Here is a 20,720-nt window from a genome sequence, read left to right as displayed (position 1 = left end):
GCATTTGGGTGGATGGTGAGACAGACAGGAGTGCTGAGGCAGATGAAGCAAGCAGGAGGCAAGATATGAGATGGGAGATAAGATGCAGGTTGTGACCAGCCAGAGAAGTGATCAAAGGAGACTATGCACTGAAGCCCCTCACCTGGGGGACATACCTGGGACTTTCTAGCTGTGCTGGGTTCTGGGCCCCACCTTGAACCACTTCTGTGCCTAGCCTCCCTATTCCTGAATCTAATGCCTTCATTCAAATAGGGGACTCTGTGGGGCAGGGCAGAGTACATGCTTGCTGGGTGTATCACCATCATTCCCAGGATAAGCACAGCTCTCCAGCTATTCCCTTACAACCCTGTGTGGAATTTATCTTTTGAGCACTTGAAGGATATACTACAGGCACCTCTTGGGTGCAAGCCATCTACTCCAGCCTGCTATATCCCCCTACCTCCTCCTCCTCTTGGGTGCAAGCCATCTACTCCAGCCTGCTATATCCCCCTACCTCCTCCTGGGGGGGGGGAGGGGATGATTCCTCTACCTTTCTGACCCCATTATTAATCATTCTACTCCTTTTGATATTTGGTCCAGGCTTATTTAAAGTCCTGGTTCACTTTGTGTCTGCTCCCCTGCAGAAATTTCACCTTCAACTCTCAGGGTACTGGCCCCTGCCTTGGTGTCCCCAGTGGTTTGCTCTCTCCACCCTAATTCCTGCGACCCGAAGGAAGGGGAGCTGCCTGACGCTCCTCAGTCCTAAGCGAGAGAAGTCAAAACTTCCCAGACTAGACTCTCAAATGTGGTAAGGCTGTTGGGTATGGGAGGGCAATGCTTTCTTCAATGCACCTTGGGAGGTCTCCTCATTCCTTGTTCCGGTGGCTGAGGCAGAGTGTGCACTTAACTTCCAGCCAATGGAAGAAAGGGGTCAGCAGGTGGGGGAGCATTCCGCCTAGGCCTTTATAACTTGGCCATTGCCTTTTGTAAATTGCTTCTCTCCATCATAATAAACCATTGTTTTCTGCTTCCCACCTTGTGTTATTCGGGTAAGGATATCTGTGGCACACAGTTTTTGGGGTGCACACAGTGCAGAGTTGGAAAACTGCCGGCATCCGGTCTCTAAGCCTCATTCTGGGAAAAGCAGCGAGAGATCTGCTTGGAGGTGCTGAGGGGTAGGAAGGATGGGCGCAGAGGGAGGAAGGCGCAGACGCCAAGACAGAGGCAGGGCAAGGGAGAGGAATGGAGCGCAGGCGCAGGGGTGGAGGCAGAGTTGCAGCCAGAGGAGAGCGGGAGCAAGATGGAGAATGCGCAGGCCCAGACACGGAGTCAGAGGCTGGGCTAGGAAGAGGGACACAGCGCGCAGATGCGGAGGCAGAGGAGGCGTGGGGGCCTATTGTAGTCACGGGGAGCTGGTTCTCTAGCAGGAATTGCCTGGTAGCCACGTGAGGTGCGGGACGCGGTGCCTTGTGCAAGGGGAGAATCTGGCTGGTTCTGCGGCTCTGCACCCCCATCCCTACTCCTCTCCCAGTACGCGAAATGGAGCTCTAGTTTGCAGTGAAGTTTAGAATATAAAAAAGGGGGCAGGGGCCGGACAAGGAGAGGGAGAGGGGCGGAGGGGTGTTGTGTGAGGGAGAGGGGGAGGTGGGGATGGCAGAGCACCCTTCCAGGGCAGCTCTGGCTTGGGAGCCCTGGAGTCTCAGACCAGTCTCCTCCCTTCTGCGAGCCCAAGCCCCCTGTGCCCTCCCTGGGCGATGTGAGAGGAGGAGAAGTAATCTTCCAGCTCAAACCCTCCTTTTCTGTGCCCAACATCTCCCCCCAGGGCAGGGCCAGGGGCTTTGTAACCCCGCTGGGCCCTTACCCTGTGTATCCCCTCAGGCCAGCTGCTGCCCAGAAGAGCAGAGCCAGACCCCCGCCCCTGGGATCGTTCTTCCTGCCCAGCTCAGCCTGCAGAGGACCCAGGCCTGGCCTAGCAGGGAGCCTGGACCCCCAGGGCATGGCCCCTGGGAGCCTCAGCCCCCCTCCCCAGGTGAGTGCACTCTGTCCTCAGCCTTGACCTACATTGGCTAATGAGGCCATTGCCCCAGACCTGGAGGATGGGCCTGGAAGCCGGAAATATCTTTCTCCTGGACCTTTCTGTGGGGAAATGACCTGAAATTGACTAAAACAGTAGCTACATTGTTGCAGCTGGTGGGGGCGGAGGGTCGGCCCAGGCTAGAAACTTGGATGATGGATTTGAGGTTTCACTGAGTGTCTTAGAGGAACCAGGGACATCAGTCAGGCAAGACTCACAATGTTATAGAGATTACAAAAGTGTCATCCCCCCCACCCCCACCCTCAGGCCAGAAGATAAAGGCCCAGGGAGAAGCCAGAACCTTTCTAGAAAACAGATGAGGAGATGAGATCCCTGGCAGTCTTATGGAATCCTAGTAAAACTGGCCGGCCCCACTGACCAGCAGGCCCACTGCCCCTACCAAGGCCCTGACCAACACCCTAACTTCTTCATGTACTTCTCCCTGCTCACTAGAACAAAACACGAGTCCCCAAACAGGAAGCAGGCCTTTCCCTGTGATGGGATCCTAGCCACTGTCCCCAGATTTATTCCCCCAGAATGCACTCAACCTCAGCCACATCATCCATCTTGACCAGACAGGGCCACAGTAGCTAGCCAATCAGAAGTCAGCACCCCCAGGATGTGGAGCAGGATGCTGGACTACCAACCCAGAAAGGGCTCAAGCTACAATAGCACTTTCATAGGAATAGTGAAGAAGTGACCCTTAGGATCTGGAGAGACATGCTATAATATTACGATATATGCATGCCCGTCATCTGACATTTTCTGTATGCATTATGGGTAATCATATGCACAGTTCCACTGAGGGTGGGACCCCTCCTCCATTACCTAATCCCTTAACAAACTCCTCCTGCCTTTCTAATACCGTGTTTCCCCAATAATAAGACACTGTCTTATTAATTTTTTTGGAAAGAAAAACACCAGAGGGCTTATTTTCAGGGGAGGGCTTATGTTGTCCTGCCTCAGCTCTCCTCCACGGCACTGCTCTCAATGCCGCCAGCAAGCAAATCACTGGAGAAGAACAGGATGATGTGCTCACTGCTGCAGCTCTGATTGGATGCAGCTCGGAGCGCGGCGTGCGTTTCACCAGGGGGAAGACGGTGCATACAGAGGGTACCGTAATGTAGCGTGTAGCGCAGGGGAGCACCTTCACCACAGTAGCAATCTCAATAGGGCTTATTTTCGGGGGAGGGCTTATTTTAGAGGAATCTTACACAGTAAGGGGAGGGCTTATTTTTGGGATAGGTCTTATTATCGGGGAAACACGGTATTAGCCATGTACCTGTATTCTATGTAAATTTTGGTTGTGTGATCAGCATCATATTCTCTGTAAAACTGTATGTCTTGCCTTACTGAAGTTGCTAATTCCTCCAAGGGACTTAACCACTTTCCATAGCATGGAATCTGTAATAAATCTTTCCAACTGGTTGGGCATCCACCTGCTTCTTTGAAACTCTTTAGAGAAGTGCCGCTGAGACTCAACCTGAATTGCAGCAGTTTTTGCCTTCCCTGGGTGGGCAGAGACTCATCCCCACAAACACTGCCCTGCTCTCTGTATCTCTGTGTTAAACTGATCCACTGACACTTTGCATATCCTCTCTTCCCATGTATTTCATCAATGCCATGAACCTGCAGGCCTATTCCCAGGTTTGAATGAGAAGATGTAACAGACTCTCTTCATTGAAGATGAAACCCAGACATTTATTCAAATAGCCATCATCCAAAATCCATCATAGTAACAAAGAAGCCTTTAAACATTGCCAATGCAGGGAGCGCTCTTTTTAAGACAGAGTCCATACATGTCACCGATGCAGGGAACACGGACATCCCAAGCCTTCCCTCCTGTAGGCCTCCCCACAGACACAAGTTCAAACCACAGACAGACATCCTCCCCCTGTCTCTCATGCTAGCTGCTCTGCCTCACTCTCACTTCCTGCTGCACCCATTGGGCAGGCTCCTCCTACCATGGGCTCCATGTGATCCAGGCAGGTCTTCAGATTCCCTTGACATCACAGCTGGGTGCTGCCCTCCTCTCTGTCTTTTGAAGTTCTCCCTCACTAGAATAAGTCAGGCAAATTTCCCCGAATCCCTCCCATTTACCATTTCTTGGGTCCCATCAATAAGTGTTACTTTTTGGAGTTGAGTTGTTTTTAGTTGTGTAGAGTCTTCCAAGTTTTCATGAGCCCGTTTGGGTTGTTCTTGGCAGAGATCCTGGAGTGGTTTGTCCTTTCCTTCTCCAGCTCATTTTACAGAGGAGGAAACTGAGGCAAACAAGGTGAAGTGACTTACCTAGGGTCACACAGCTAGTGTCTGAGGCAAGATTGGAGCTTAGGTCTCTCTGAGTCCAGGGACAGCACCCTGTCCACAGTACCAGTGGGGTACCCTTGTCCAGAGAAGCTTTCTACAGTATAAAGTACAATGAACTCTGAGGGGACCAGGAAAATGTGTTTTTTCAGAGAGTGAAATTTTAGCTGAGACTTGAAAGAAGCGCAGAGACCAAGGTCAGGATCAAGAACCTGCCAATCATGGGAGACAGTCATTGCAAAAGCTCAGAGTCAGGAGATGGAGGGTCTTGATCAAGAATCAGTCTGGAGGCCTGTGTCCTTGGGTCTCAGAGCAGGGGCAGGAAGGGAGGGTGGGAGGTAGAGGGAGACTGGAAAGGGTACTGGGGCTGGGTATATGTATCCACTATGTGCCACATTGTTCAGCTCATACATTTTCTCTCTTTTGATCCTGTTGTAGGAATTCTCAGGGTCCCTGCTAGTGACAGGCTGAATAAGGCAGTGCAGGCTGCAGCCAGGCAGGTTCGCTGCCCCTTTTTCTGTCTACTCAGAAGTGTTGGGGTTTCAGGATGTGCTGTGGTGGAACCATCTCAAAGAATTCAGAGTCAGACCACCTCTAGTCCAAGTATAGGCATTCATTGAGATCGACACCTCTCATGGAGCAGGCTGAGTTCCAAGAGGAACCAGCAACTTCAGAGAAACAAGATGGATTAGGTAATGGAGGGGGAGGACCCAGCCCCAGTGGAACTGTGCATGCAGTTACCCACAATGGGTACGGAAAAACCCATGGGGGGGAGTATGTATGTAGGATAATGATGTTATAATAAGCCTCTCTCATTCTAGGTCAGTTCTGTCCTGTTCCGTTGTTTTGGGGTCCCCATCCTGCTGGTGCTGCTTTCTGACTGGCTGAGTATTGTAGCCCTGTCTGAGACTAGATGGACGTGCTTGTGGTCGCGTACATGGACAAACCTTCTGTTTCTTTGGGAAATACAAGGGATGGGTCTGGGGGCAGTGACTGGGATCCCATCCCATGGATGGGATTTGCTGTTTCTGTAGAAATAGGAGTTCATGGAAACACCTGTTCTAGTGAGCAGTAAGGCATATATGAAGAAGTTAGGGTGTTGGGGGGTGGGGAGGCCTACAAGGAAGTGAGAGTATCTGTGATGGAATCCTAATAAAGCCACCCCCAGCCCCAATATTCTCACTTCCTTCAGTAGGCATTCAGACTCCATCAGTTCTTTCTCAGGAGATGGAGAGCTTTTTCCTTCTAAGTCTTTCAAAGTTGTCTGGGATCATCATGCTGCTGAGAATAGCCGAGTCATTCACATTAATTGTCAAACAGAGTTGCTGTTCTGTGTACGGCATTCTCTGGGTTCTGCTCATGTCACTTTGCATCAGTTCATGTAAGTCTTCCCAGGGTTTTCTAAGAGCATCCTGCTCATCATTTCCTATAGCACAGCAGGGTTCCAGCACAGTCTTGTAGCAGCTTGTTCAGCCATTCCTCTGTTGGTGAGCATCCCCTCAGTCTCCACTTCTTTGCCACCACTAAAAGAGTTGCTCTCAATATTTTGCACATACAGGTCCTTTGCTGTTTTGCTTTTCATCTCTTTGGCATATAGACCTCGTAGTGGCATTACTAGATCAAAGGATAGGCATGGCTTTATAGCCCTTTGGGCATAGTTGCAAATTGCTCCAGAGAACGGTTGAATCAGTTCACAACTTCACCAACAGTGCATTAATGTCTCAATTTTCCCCTATACCCTTCAACATGTGTCATCATTTTATGTCCTATTAACCAGTCTAATAGGTGTGAGGTAGTTCCTCAGAATTATTTTAATTTGCATTTCTCCAATCATTTTTTTCATGTGACTAGAGATAGCTTTGATAACTTCATCTGAAAACTGACTTCATATTTTTTGATCATTTATCAATTGGGGAATGGCTCTTATTTTCATATTGACTCCGTTCTCTATATTTGAGAGATGAAGCCTTTATCGGAGAATTTTCCTTTAAAGTTTTTTATACTTATGTTTTATATTTATGTTGCTAACTGTATGTGCTTCCATTCTGTTTCCCCTCTTTATTCTATTTTCTCTTTCTCCTTTCACTCTGTCCCTCCTCAAAACTGTCTTGCTTCTGATTAGCAACTCCCCCAATCTGCCCTCCTTTGTATGAGCATGCCCCATTCTCCTATCCCTTTTCTCTCCTGTTCTCCTGTGAGCTGACAGAAATCTCTATACCCAAGTGAGTGTGTATGTTACCCCTGTTTTGAGCTATTTCTGATGAGAGCAAGATTCAAGTCTTTACTGTCACTTCCCCCATTCACCTCTCCATTGTAAAATCTGTCATGCCTCTTTCATGTCAGATAATTTACCCTATTTTATCTCTCCCTTTATCCTTCACCTAAAACATTCCTTTTTCTCTTCCTTTAATTTTATATTTTTTTGATATCCTCCCATCATATTCACCTCACAACTGTGCCCTCTGTCTATGTACTCCTTCTAACTACCCTCACATCGAAAATGCTCTTAGGACTTTAAAGTATCCTTTTCCTGTGTGGGAATATAAATAGTTTGGCCTTATTGAATCCTTTATGAAATTTCTTTTTTCTGTTTACCTTTTTATTCTTGACTCTCGTATTTGAAAGTCAGATTTTCCAGTCAGCTGTGGTCTTTTCATTAGGAATGCTTGAAAGACCTCTATTCCATTGAACATCTGTTTTTGTTTTTTCCCCTGAAGAATTATACTGTGTTTTGCTGGTAATTTATGGTTGTAATCCTAGCTCCTGTGCTCTCCAGAAAATCACATTGTAAGCTTTTGATCCTTTAACGTAGAAGCTGCTAAATCTGGTATTATCCTGACTGTGACTCCAGGTCTACTTGAATTGTTTCTCTCTGGGTGCTTGCAATATTTTCTCCTTGACCATGGAGCCCCACAGTTTGGCTGTAGTATTCCTGGGAGTTTGTATTTTGGGATCTCTTTCAGGAGGTGATCGGTGGATTCACTCAGTGTCCATTTAACCCTCAGCTTCTAGGATATCAGGGGAGTTTTCCTTGATAACTTCTTGAAAAATAATATCTAGGCTCTTTTTTTGATCATGGCTTTTCTCTCCTGGATCCATTTTCGAAGTAAGTTATTTTTCTGAGGAGATAGTTCACATTGTCTTTTTTTTTCCTCATTGTTTCTTGATGTTTGATGGAGTGATTAGCTTCCACTTGCTCAATTCTAATTTTTAAGGAAATATTCTCTTCGGTGACCTTTTGGACCTTTGGCCTTTGGCCAATTCTACTCTAAGGAGTTCTTTTTTAGATCAACTTTTGTGCTTCTTTTTTTCCATTTGACAAATTCTTTTTTTTTTCCAGGATTTATTTATTTTTAATTTTCAACATTCATTTTACAAGATTTTGAGTTCCAAACTTTCTCTCTATCTCTCCCCTAACCCTCACCCCAAGATGGCAAGCATACTGATTACCCCTTCCCCCAGACTGTGCTCCCTTCTAGCTCCCCATACCCCGCTTACCTCCTTCCCCCTTACTTTCTTGTAGGGCCAAGTGGATTTCTGTACCCCATTGCCTGTGTATCTTATTTCCCAGTTTCATGTAACAACAATTTTTTAACATTTGTTTTTAAAACTGCGTTCCAGATTCTCTGCCTTCTTCTCTCCTAAGCCATCTCCATTGAGAAGCAAATCAGTATAGGTTATACCTGTGTAATTAGGCAGAAAATTTCCATAGTAGTCATATTGTGAAAGACTAGCTATATTTCCCTCCATCCTATCCTACCCCCCATTTATTTTGTTTTTTGCTTTGACCCTGTTCCTTTTCAAAAGTGTTTGCTTCTGATTTTCCCCTCCCCCAATCTGCCCTGCCTTCTATCATCCCACAGCCCCTTTTATCCTTCTTTTATATATATATACCCCCTGCTTTCCTATAGGGTAAGATACCCAGTTGAGTGTATACGTTATTCCCTCCTAAAGCCAAAACTAGTGAGAGTAAGGCTGACTCATTTCCTTTCACTTCCCTGCTATTCCCTTCCATTGTAACAGCTTTCTCTTGGCACTTTTATGTGAGATAATTTACCCTATTCTCTCTCTCCTTTTCTCCTTTTCCCAATCTAGTCCCCTCTAACCTCTTAGTTTTATTTTTTAGGCATCATCCCTTCATATTGAACTCACCCAGTGCCCTCTATCTATATATACATGTGTATGTATGTGTGGGTGTGGGTATATGTGTGTGTTTATATATATATATATGTGTGTGTGTGTGTATGTATGTATGTGTGTATATATGTATGTATGTGTGTATATATGTATGTATGTGTGTATATATGTATGTATGTATGTACATACATATGTGTGTGTCTTTGGTTTTCCTTCAACCATCCTAATACTGAGAAAAGTCTCACAAGTGAAAAATATCATCTTTCCATGTAGAAATATAAACAATTCAGCTTTAATAAATCCATTATGATTTCTCTTTCCTGCTTACCTTTTGAAGCTTTTTTTGATTCTTGTATTTGAAACTCAGATTTTCTGTTCAGCTCTGGTCTTTTCATCAAGAATGCTTGAAAGGGCCCTATTCCATTCAATGTTCATTTTGTCCCTTGAAATATTATTCTCAGTTTTGCTGGGTAGGTGATTCTTGGTTTTAATTCTAGCACCTTTGACCTCCAGGATATCACTTTCCAGGCCCTTTGATCCCTTAATGTAGAAGCTGCTAGATGTTGTGTTATCCTGATTTTGCTTCTATAATACTGGAACTGTTTCTTTCTAACTACTTGTAATATTTTCTCCTTGACCTGGGAAGTATGAAATTTGCCTACAATATTCCTAGGAGTTTGCTTTTTGAGCTCTTTTGCAAGACGCATTTGGTGGATTCTTTCAATTTCTCTTTTTCCCTCTGGTTCTAGAATATCAGGGTAGTTTTCCTTGACAGTATCTTGAAAGATGATGTCTAGGCTCTTTAGGTCACACCTTTAAGGTACTCCAGAAACAATAATAATTTTTAAAATATCTTTCTTGGATCTGTTTTCTAGGTCAGTGAGCTTTCTAAAGAGATATTTCACATTATCTCCTATTTTTTCATTCTTTTGGCTTTGTTTTATAATTTTTGATTTTTCATAAAGTCTTGAGCTTCCATTTCCTCCATTCAAATTTTGAAGGAATTATTTTCTTCAGTGAGGTTTTCTCACCTTTTCCATTTGGTCAGTAATGCTTTTTAAAACATTCTCCTTGTTGCGTTGTTGGACTTCTTCTGCCATTTGAGTTGGTCTATTTTTTCATGTGTTATTTTCTTCAGTATTTTTGGGAACTCCTTTAGCAAACTGTTGACTTGTTTTTCTTGCATCCCTCTCATTTCTGTTCCCAATGTTTCCTCTGCTTCTCTTACTTGATATTCAAAATCCTTCTTGAGTTTCTCTTTGGCCTGTGACCATTTCATGTATTCCTTGCAGGCTTTTGATGCAGTATTTTTGACTTTGTTTTCTTCTTCTGGTTGTATGTTTTATTGTTCTTTGTCACCAAAGAAAGATTCTATTGTCTGATTTTTTTACTCTCCATTTGCTTATTTTTCCAGCCAATTCACTTTTGAACTCTTTGCCAAGGTAGGACTCTGCTTTCAGAGTGGAGAGTGCTATCTTGAATTTCTACGGTTTTGCCCGGCTGTTGTCAGAGCTACTTCTAGGCACCTGGAAATTTTCAGTTCTTCTTAGGTGATTGTAGCAGCAAGCACCCCAAGCATCCTCAGGGTGGCTGCCCATACAGGTTCTTAGATCTGCTTTGATAAAGGAAAGCAATTCAAAATGGGTTAACAAGCTTCAATCAGTCAAACATATATCGTTTACCTCGTTCAGGGGAAAAAGGTCAGCACCCCGAACTTCAAAGTATACAGGCAGAATTATCAAGACAGAAACAGATCAAGTAGACAGCTTTCCAAACTGTCCAGCCATTACATCCATACCAAATCAACATCTGGGTTTCAACATCTGGGTTTTTCAAAGCCGGGGGCTCTGGACAACGGCTTCCCAGAATCCAAATCAAATCACAGAACACTTCTCAAAGTGAGCCCCAAAACAAAGGTACACATCAGGGCTTATATAGCCTTCTCCTGGCTCAGAGAATGTAACAACCGTATTGACTCACTGGCCAATCAAGAAGTATCTACTGAAAAACAAGCCTCCCACCCCAGGCTCCAGGTGCACTTTAGCCTAGGGGCAGGGAAGTTCTTCAAATTTACATTCCCATTACATTCAGCCCCAAGAGCTTTCATGCCCATAGCATAGACAATTTACTTTTGAATTAAGATTAACAATCATAGGTCACATTTGCAAGATACAGAACTAAAGTTACCAAAGTGGCCACTGGGCCTTAAACAAACACAAAGTACATAGCATTTTCACTTCAAAACAAGAGTTCAAATAAAGTTCTCTGGGGGAGGGGGGAGGGGTATCCTTCCCCTCACACAGCTCCAGCCCCTGCCTCCAAGCACAGAGAGGGGGCTGGGCAACAGAACCAACAAGGTGGGGTCCCTGGGGATCCAAGGCACTTCATCCCACCCACCATAGTCACAAGTCCATCCTCCCCCTGGGTCCCAAACTGTGGGATGCAGCCAGGAAACACATTCAGTGCCCCTGCTTTGCTGTTCAGTTCTTATCTTTTCCGGTGGCTGAATTCCGAACTCCTGAGTTCCTTTTCCTCCCGCAGGCGGCAGCCACTCCTGGCTTCTGCCCAGGTCCCGATGCAGGCAGCTCACCATTCCTGCTCTCAGCTCAGTGAAGTCCACATGCAGGCCATTCTTCTCTCCTGCTCCATGGCTCCACAGACTCACAGCTACCACAACTGGGAAACAAACAATTATCCCAACCCCCATACTTTCCTTTTACTCTGCAGGTCCCTGTTCGGGCGCCATTTTGTAGCAGCAAGCACCCCAAGCATCCTCAGGGTGGCTGCCCGTACAGGTTCTTAGATCTGCTTTGATAAAGGAAAGCAACTCAAAATGGGTTAACAAGCTTACTTTAATCAAACATATATCATTTACCTCGTTCAGGGGAAAAAGGGCAGCACCCCGAACTTCAAAGTATACAGGCAGAATTATCAAGACAGAAACAGATCAAGTAGACAGCTTTCCAAACTGTCCAGCCATTACATCCATACCAAATCAACATCTGGGTTTTTCAAAGCCGGGGGCTCTGGACAACGGCTTCCCAAAATCCAGATCAAATCATAGAACATTTCTCAAAGTGAGCCCCAAAACAAAGCTACACATCAGGGCTTATATAGCCTTCTCCTGGCTCAGAGAATGTAACAACCTTATTGATTCACTGGCCAATCAAGAAGTATCTACTGAAAAACAAGCCTCCCACCTCAGGCTCCAGGTGCACTTTAGCCTAGGGGCAGGGAAGATCTTACAAATTTACATTCCCATTACATTGATATGATCAAAGGAGAGGTTATGCCTCCCCTGGCCTGTGGTGTGATCTGTGAGTGACCACAAGCTGTCTACTCTGCCTTGGAACTGTGAGGAGGACTCCCTCTCCACAGTTGCCACGAGCTCTGCCACACTAGCAATTCTCCTCACACCAGGACTGCCACCCAAGACTGTGACCCAGATCCCAGCAGGGTAAGGCAAGGGACTCCTGCCTCATCCCAGCAAAGGGATCCCTGCTTTTAGGGTTACCCTGCCCTCTGATCAGCCACTTAATCCCTCCACCCTCTGGGCCTGGTGCTCCAGAAGCAGCTGCTGCTGCTGCCACCCAGGGGCCTGGGGCCGGGGACAGGGCTGGGCCATGCTCTTCTCTCACTCAAGTCCAGTAGTTTCCCCACTGATCTTTTGCTTTATCTTTGTCGTCTGTGGTTTGAGAAGTCTAGAAACCATCACAGCTGTTTGTGATTGAGTTCCCTGAGACCTGCTCTGGCCCAGTCTGTACCTGCACAGCCCATGTGGGAATATGCTCTGCTTTCAGCCCAGTGTGATAAACTGTCCTCAGCTGGAGATGTCACTTTGTGGGTTCTGTAGCTCTAAAATTTGTTTAGAGTTATTTTTTACAGGTATTTGCAAGAGATTAGGGGAAGAGCTCAAGCAAGTTCCTATGTTTACTTTGCCATCTAGGCTCCAACCCCCACCCATTCATCCAAGTCTTAAAGGCATTCTTCTCCTCATTCGATTTTTCTACTTCTTTTTACCATTTGACATATTCTTTTTTTTAAGGTATTATTTTATTCATTTTTTGGTACCTACTTTACCAAGGTGTTGATTCTTTTTCAGACTTTTCTTGCAGCACTCTAATTTTTTTTAACCAATTCTTTCTCTGTCTCTTAATTTATTTTTTAAATCATTTTTTAGCTCTTCCATAGCCTGAGACAAGTTTGTATTTTTCTTGGAGGATTTTTTTTTTTGTAATGCAGGAGTTTTGATTTTGTTGTCTTTTTTTGAGTGTGTTGACTTTTTTGTCACTATAACAACTTTCTGTAGTGAGAATGTTTTTCTTTTGTTTGCTCATATTTCCAGCCTATTCCTTGACTTTTAACTCCTTTCCAAAGTGGGGCTTTGCTTTCTAGATGGTGGGCACACTGTATGTTTTCAGTTCTGTATGGTATGAGGTATAAGGTAGTATGAGCTCAGAACTGTTTATCACTCTCCTGGCCTGTGCTCTGGTCTGTGAGCAAACACAAGCACTCTTTCTTCCCCAAGGGCTGCAAGCTCTGCTGTGCTTCTCCTCACCCTGGGACTGCCACCCAGATCCTACTACAGGCAGAGCAATGGAGTCCTGTTTCCGGTGCCCACAGAAGGACCCCTGTAATCTTCTAAGCAGTTGTTTGACCCCTTTACCGTCTGTGGGCTGAGAGGTCCCGGAGCTGCCATCACCACCACTGATTTTTTTTACCAGTGTCTCATCTAAACTGGGGCAGCCTGAGATGAGTGCTCCACTCTCAGCCAAGTGGGACACACCTTTCTCCCTCTCACCTTCAAAGCCAGGCCTCCTTTCTTTCTCTACCTTTGCCCCCCTCCTCCCCTCCTCTTCTCTTTTTGAGACCATAGAGGCCACCTTCTCCATCCTCATTCTCCTTGGCCTCTTTCCAGCCTTTGGCAGTGTTCAGCACTCTCTCCTCCAGGATACTCTTTTCTCCCTAGGTTTTTCAGACAACCATCTGACTACTTCTCTGTTTTATTCTGGACCTTCCTGAGATCAAACCCTCTAACCATAGGTGTCCCTTGGGGTTCTGTCCTTGGTCCTTTCCTCTTAGAGTCAAACTGTTTATTTCACATTTATATGAAAGTGTTTTCAGTATTCTTAGAACTGCCATCATTACTAAAGTAGTTTGAAATTGTATGTGATGGGGTGATTCTAAAACACAAAGTGGGGTAGGAAAAGGCAAATGGGAGAAATTACATTTCTCAACAGAATGTTGAATGCAGTCCAGAGTGGACCAGCTTCTACCCTGGAAATGGCTGGAGCCAAAACAGCAGGCCAGAGGCAGGTGGGTCTGGAATCAAGTAGTGGTTCAATGAGCTTCAGAATGAGGAAAACCCTTGTAGGTAGATGTGGTCCTGAGGAGGAAGACTTAACATGCTGCAGTACAAGCAGTATTCAGATACATAATGCACTCCATTGGGCTGGACTGTGATGTAATTCTTAGGTCCTGAGTTACTGTTCCCATGGGTCCTGTGGGAACAGTTCTTGTCTCAAGTCTTGGGGGGCGTGTAGCGGCAAGCACCCCAAGCATCCCCAGGGTCGCTGCCACCACAGGTTCTTAGATCTGCTTTGTTAAAGGAAATCAACTCAAAATGGGTTAACAAGCTTACTTTAATCAGTCAAACATGTATCGTTTACCTAGTTCAGGGGGAAAAGGTCAGCACCCCGAATTTCAGAATATACAGATAGAATTATCAAGACAGAGAAACAGATCAAGTAGACAGATTTCAAACTGTCCAGCCATTACATCCATACCAAATCAACATCTGGGTTTTTCAAAGCCGGGGGGCCCTGGACAACGGCTTCCCAGAATTTCATCAGATCAAATCACAGAACACTTCTCAAAGTGAGCCCCAAAACAAAGCTTCACATCAGGGCTTATATAGCCTTCTCCTGGCTCAGAGAATGTAACAACCTTATTGACCCACTGGCCAATCAAGAAGTATCTACTGAAAAACAAGCCTCCCACCCCAGGCTCCAGGTGCACTTTAGCCCAGGGGTAGGGAAGATCTCTAAATTTACATTCCCATTACAGAGTGGTGAATACTCTGTGGGGTCCAGGACTACAAGGAACAGGGAGTGTGACCATGTCAGAGATGTGATGGATCTTGGCTCTCAGGTTCCTGGGAATTAGGGGCAGGCACATCTGGTGCATTACACTTGGCTAGAGGGTGAGATCATCCAGAGCACAAAGGATTATTGTTCTGCCAAGCTCAGGGTACAGCCTGCTTGTGGGACCTTAGTTCAGGGAAACAGGGCATCTCCAAAGTATTTGGACTTTACAAAATGGGGCTCGAAAAGAAGAACTAGTCCAGAGGAAGCAAGTGGGGGTGGAGACCTGGTAATGCTGGAGCCTTACTCTCATCTGGGTTGAAAAGGAGACATGAGCATCTGAAAGGGGTAGATACATCTTCTGAACTTGTAGAGAGATGAGAAGATTGGAGGACAGGGCCTGGGGGCTTTGTAGAGGGCCGTGGGGGTTGGGAATAGGAGGATGGGGGGGGGACTTTTGGAGGCCTGTGTGGACTGACATTGGGGTGGGGGAGCTCTTGGTCAGGTTGGTGAAGTTGGTTGTAGGAGGATGGGGGAAGAAGGTAAGGTAAAAGGGATATGGTAAAAAGAGTTTGAGGAAGAAAATAGTGAAAATGAGATGGAGCCAAATTCACAGGTAGCAATTATCACTTTGAATGTGGAATGGGCTTTTAGAGAAATTCTTTTGGTGAAGAGCTGGAAATTTCAGGGAAGCCCATCATCTGGTGAATGGCTGAACGGGTCTTGGTGTGTGGTTGTGATGGAAGGCTACTGTGCTTTAAGAAATGATGAGCTCAGTGACCTTAGAAAGCACCAGAAAGACTGGCACAAAATGGTGAAGGGTGAAGTGAGCAAAGCCAAGAGAACCTTATCAAGTACATTTTAAGAGTAGCAGCAATATTGTTTTAAGAACCACTGAGCAAATAACTCATTTGACTGTTGTAAATATGCAAATTAAAAATAAAGGGCAGATAAAGAGAGGTGCTGTCTGCAGCCAAAGAAAGAACTGGTTCCTAGAAGAAAAGATAGAAATTTCTGTGATCAATTTGTGGTATAATTAGAGGGAATGGCAGGTTGTTCACAGTAGGTTTGCATTTTCCTGTGCAATCATCTCTTGTTATGGAAGTGGTTGTTTTGTTTGAATTGAAAAGAAATAATTTCTTTTTAATAAAAGGTAAAAAATATAGTTCCTAATCACAAGCAACTCACATTCTAATAGAGGACATAGATGGCAATAATTTTGTATGTATTGGATGTATCTGTTATCTACAGTATTGGCATATATAAAGATACATATGTATACCTACCCATATGTGTATGTGTATATTGTATAAATTTGGTCTGAGGCTTGTAATGGAAATTTGAAGACCTTCCCTGCTTTGAAAGTATACTCTGCCCCCTAAAAGGCTGAATGTAGTCACATGGAGGAATTTTGCTGAAGGGAAGCAGAGCCCACAGGAAGCAGGGCATCAGAGCTAGACTAGACAGCATAGGGAGAGGATTCTCAGGTAGGGAGATAGAGAGGTTTATGAGTAAATACTGATCTTATATTGGTTCATGGGAAGGCTAAAGGATGGGTGTCTCTCTGCTATGTTGTGGTGCATTAACTTTTATGTTGCTTAGATTTGGTTTTCTGGAGAGTCTGCTATATCTTGTGACTGAGCCCTATGTGGTACTATTGATGGTTACCATCAGTGCAGTAAATATTGCATACAGGGCTTCCCTTTCCTCTGATCCATAATTTCTCTACTTTGTTTGGTCTCTGTGTCCTTTGGATTGAAGTAAATCTTCCTGTAACTCCATTGAATATGAAAGGAAATTAATTCAACATGCATGTACATCTAAGAAATGTTGTTGTTTTCTTTTAAAGAGCCTACCACTTTTATTGATTGTGCTAAGGAAGATATTTCCCCTCAGCCTCTCTCATTCTCCTCCACAGATCCACCTACCTCACAGATAAAACAAACTTTCTCCCCAATTCCACAGGGAGATGCATTTCAGAGTATAGTACTTCCCAGTTTTATTCCAACTGATCATATAAAATGCTTTTCTCAAAATTCATTTGGCCTCTTAATGACTGTGGTTTTAAGAGGTGCCTATGACCTTTGAGTAAATCCCTTCTCTGTGCTTCACTTTTGTTCTGTAAATTAATGAGGGTTGGCCTATTTAAGTCTGCAGTGTCCTCTGCGTCCTGTGACTTTTATTGATTTAGGGGTTGGTGACATTTAAGGATGTGACTGTGGACTTCACCCAGGAGGAGTGGGGCCTCTTGGACCATCCTCAGAAGGAGCTGTACAAGGAGGTCATGCTGGAGAATGCCCAGAACCTGCTGTCCCTGGGTAAGGACACTTCCCCTGACCACTCTGAGTCTGCAACCAAAGGGAACTTCTCCATTCCCTGGTGTGCAGGCTTTGGAACATCTGTCAGTCATCAGAGAAGAGTGTTGGGCTCCTGTGTCTGAGAGACAGGGTCCTCTTGCTCCCTGGTTTTCCTATAAAAAATCCTTGTCTTTTGTGATAGGAAGCTGAGGGTTTCCTTTGGCGGTCCTGAAGCTGTCTCTTACCACTTCTAGGCAGCTTCAGATGGGTGTGGAAGAATCCTGACCTGGAACTGACCTCAGAGGTTCTTTGGTCTAGCTTCCACATAGACAGGCATTCAGGCTGCTTTTCCTTACATGCCCGTGCCCTCTGGGAGGGGTCTAGTATTTGGAATGATCTTTTTAACAAGCAGCAGTTTGTAGCCTAAGGCTTCTACTTGCCCCTCATATAGCAAGTCTGTCCTTCATCTCCCTTCCTATTGCCCTCAGATTGCAGCATAGATGGTGAGAAAGCAAGGGAAGTGAAGAAGCGTTTATTTTCACCTACTATTTGACAGGGACTGGGTCAAGAGCGTTCTTTACGACATGATATCACTTTATCCTCACAATAACCTTCTGGGTTAGGTGACATTTTTCTCCCCATTTGACAGTTGAGGAAAGAGGCAAATGCAGGTTATGTGACTTGTCCAGGAACACACAACTGGTAACTGAGGCTGAATTTAGATTCTGGCATGCCTCACTCTAGAACCAGGGCTCTCTCCATAGCACCATCAGCTGCCCCTAATTTCTATATAATGGGAAATGTGCAGAAATGTGCATCCTTCTGTGAAGAAGGTGTACCAAGGCCATGTTTACTGATTCCAGCCTTGTTCCATGACCTTCTCCCCAACCTCTCCCCAAAGCTCAGAAAATGAATGCTGTCAGACTGTACTTCAGGAGTCCTGGGCACCACCCTGGGGCCCTTGCTTGCATGCTCCCCCTGGCTTTGCCAGGAATAACAGACTGGCCAAGAAATTGAATGTGGCCCAACTAGGGTGTATCGAGTTTGGCATCAGGAGACTCTCACCTGAAGAGGCAAATGAGCAGTATACAAGGTTTCTACAGGTTTCAGGGAGGCAGGAACAGGTGAGGGGGACCATGCAAAAGCTGATTCACCAAGGTCCCTGTTTCTGGGTCTTGAGGCTGGTCTTGAACAATAACCCTTTTTACCCAGTTTTGGGATTAGGCATTTCTGCCAGAATGGAACTTGACAGGGTGGGGGTGGGGGTCACAGAAGGTTTGGGTCTCTCTTAGAACAGGTTGTACAGCAAGATCATGAGCCACACCATGTTTTGGGTTTCCTGCATTACAAGCACTAATGACTGAGAACAGACTCTTGTATGTGAACAGAGTGGAGGGAATCTCCAAATGGAGCATCTCTGGATCTGGCTTTGAACACCTTTTCCCAAAGACAACTAAATTGCATGTTTTTTTGCTTGCTCTTCCCTAACTGATTCCATGTGCCCAGGGCTAACAGTTCCCAGAGAAGACATGATGCCTTATTTGGAGCCAAGGGAAGCACCATTGATGCTGGAGGAAGAAGGCCTGAGGAGCTGCTGTCCAGGTGAGTGAGGTGAAAGCAGGTATGTGAGAGCTGGGATTCCATGAGCCTGCTATGTGTCGTGGTGAAGGACGTGCTCAATTTGGGTCAGGAAGACCTGCCTTGGAATCCTTTTCCAGATATTTCTCAGCATTGGCTGCCTGGGTCAGTCAGTGAAGCACTGAATCTGTTTCTCCATCTGTAAAACAAAGCATTTGGATCCCATGGCCTTCCAGCTCCCTCCCAGGGATCAGTTTGTGATCCTAAAAACAGTCATGGTCTGGAATTTGGGGTCATGAAATTCTCCTGAAAGTGCAAAAGTGGGGTTAGACTTTCCTATGGGAGCTATCCTAGCCTTTCTTCAGGTCAACAAACATCAAGTATCAAGAAAAGGGGGAGACTCACAGTGTCAGAACCTGCAGATAAGTCTAGAACAATTAAGATTTCGAGATTTTTGGTGAACTTTCTTGAGATACATTTCAGTCCAGCAATGAAATTGGGAGCAAAACTGCAGAGCGTTTTTCTTTTGACTGTTATAAAAACCCAAATTAAGCATGAAGTAGAAATGAAGAAAGATGCTATCTGCATATAGAGAAATAGACATATTTATACTGATAAATAGACATATGTCTAGAATAATTTTACATAGATGTACCTATTTGTGTCTAATGGTGGACATTTCTGGGACAGTATGGCGGGGGAGGGGAAAAAAGAAGGGAAAAGAAGAAAAAAGATCATTTCAAAGAAAGTCATGGAAAGGAGTTGCAGACACACAGTGGAAATGGCCTTCTCTAGCACTTTAGCCATAGAATGAAGGAACTGGAACCCGTCTTGTGGGGATGCATGGATCACATGAGAGTGTTTCAAGGATTAGTGAGAAATGATTTCATTTGAGGCAATAGGAAAAGTCATTAATGTGGGACAGTGAAAATTGGTGAAGAAAAGGAGGAGGACTCTTCGGAGATAGATGAGGGGTAGAGTGAGATTATTTGCACCTTTCATGGGATTTTCTTCAGCAAGCAGAAGAATATTTGATGTGATACGGGGTTTAGGAAGGAGAAGATGCTCCATATGAGATGAGGCGGAAAAGAAAACCCTTCATAAATTTTTTGTTGTTGTTATTGTTGGGGAGGTGGGGAGAGTGGTAACAAGCCATGATGAAGGGTTGGGGATGAATGAAAAGAATTGGAAGAGCTGCTGTGGTGAGTAGCACAGGGAGTCAGGAATATGGCAGAGCATTGCCTTGCGCCAGTGAGGCCCCAGCTGAGACTATTTATCTAAATTGTTGGTGGGTCTGGCAGCCTGGTTTCATGATGTTTTTCTCTCCATTTAGCAATACACATGGAGAAGGGAAGACTCACTCGGGAGTCTTCCAAGGCTAAACTTGGCTTAAATCATCAACCCAAGGAATGTCATCAATGTGGAAAGACTTTCAGACATAAGAGAAATATTGATGAACATCAGAGAATCCACACTGGAGAGAGGCCTTATGAGTGTAACCAATGTGGAAAGACTTTTAGATGCAAGAAGAATATTAGTAAACATCAGAGAATCCACACTGGAGAGAAACCTTATGAATGTAATCAATGTGGAAAGACTTTCAGACAGAAGAATAGTTTTGATAAACATCAGAGAACCCACACTAAAGTGAAACTTTATGAATGTAATCAATGTGGAAAGACTTTCAGACAGAAGACCGCTTTTGGTGAACATCAGAGAATCCACACTGGAGAGAAACCTTATGCATGTAACCAATGTGGAAAGACTTTTAGACGCAAGAAGAATTTGAGTAAACATCAGAAAATCCACACTGGAGAGAGACCTTATGAATGCAATCAATGTGGAAAGACTTACACACAGAAGGACATTCTTGTTCAACATCAGAGTATCCACACTGGAGAGAAACCTTATGCATGTAACCAATGTGGAAAGACTTTTAGATGGAAGAAGAATATGAGTAAACATCAGAAAATCCACACAGGAGAGAAACCTTATAAATGTAATCAATGTGGAAAGACTTACTCAGAGAAATACAGTCTTAGTCAACATCTTAGAATCCATGCTGGAGAGAGACCTTATGAATGTAATCAGTGTGGAAAGACTTTTACATGGAAGGGCGGTCTTTTTAGACATCAGAGCATCCACACTGGAGAGAGACCTTATGAGTGTCATCAGTGTGGAAAGAATTTCAGACATAAGAGAAATTTTGATGAACATCAGAAAATCCACAGTGGAGAGAAACCTTATGAATGTGATCAATGTGGAAAG

General features: G+C 44.8%; 1 pseudogene; it reads left to right on the top strand.

Annotated features, from left to right (window-relative positions):
- Positions 1-1,233: 1,233 nt before the first annotated feature.
- Positions 1,234-20,720, top strand: part of LOC138168294 (zinc finger protein 850-like) — a 52,655-nt pseudogene continuing 33,168 nt past the window's right edge.

Source organism: Petaurus breviceps, unplaced genomic scaffold (assembly GCF_028583685.1).
Source record: "Petaurus breviceps papuanus isolate PSGF00001 unplaced genomic scaffold, PetGlider_PUasm1.0 356, whole genome shotgun sequence".
NCBI lineage: Eukaryota > Metazoa > Chordata > Mammalia > Diprotodontia > Petauridae > Petaurus > Petaurus breviceps.
This window is presented reverse-complemented; position numbering and strand designations above follow the sequence as displayed.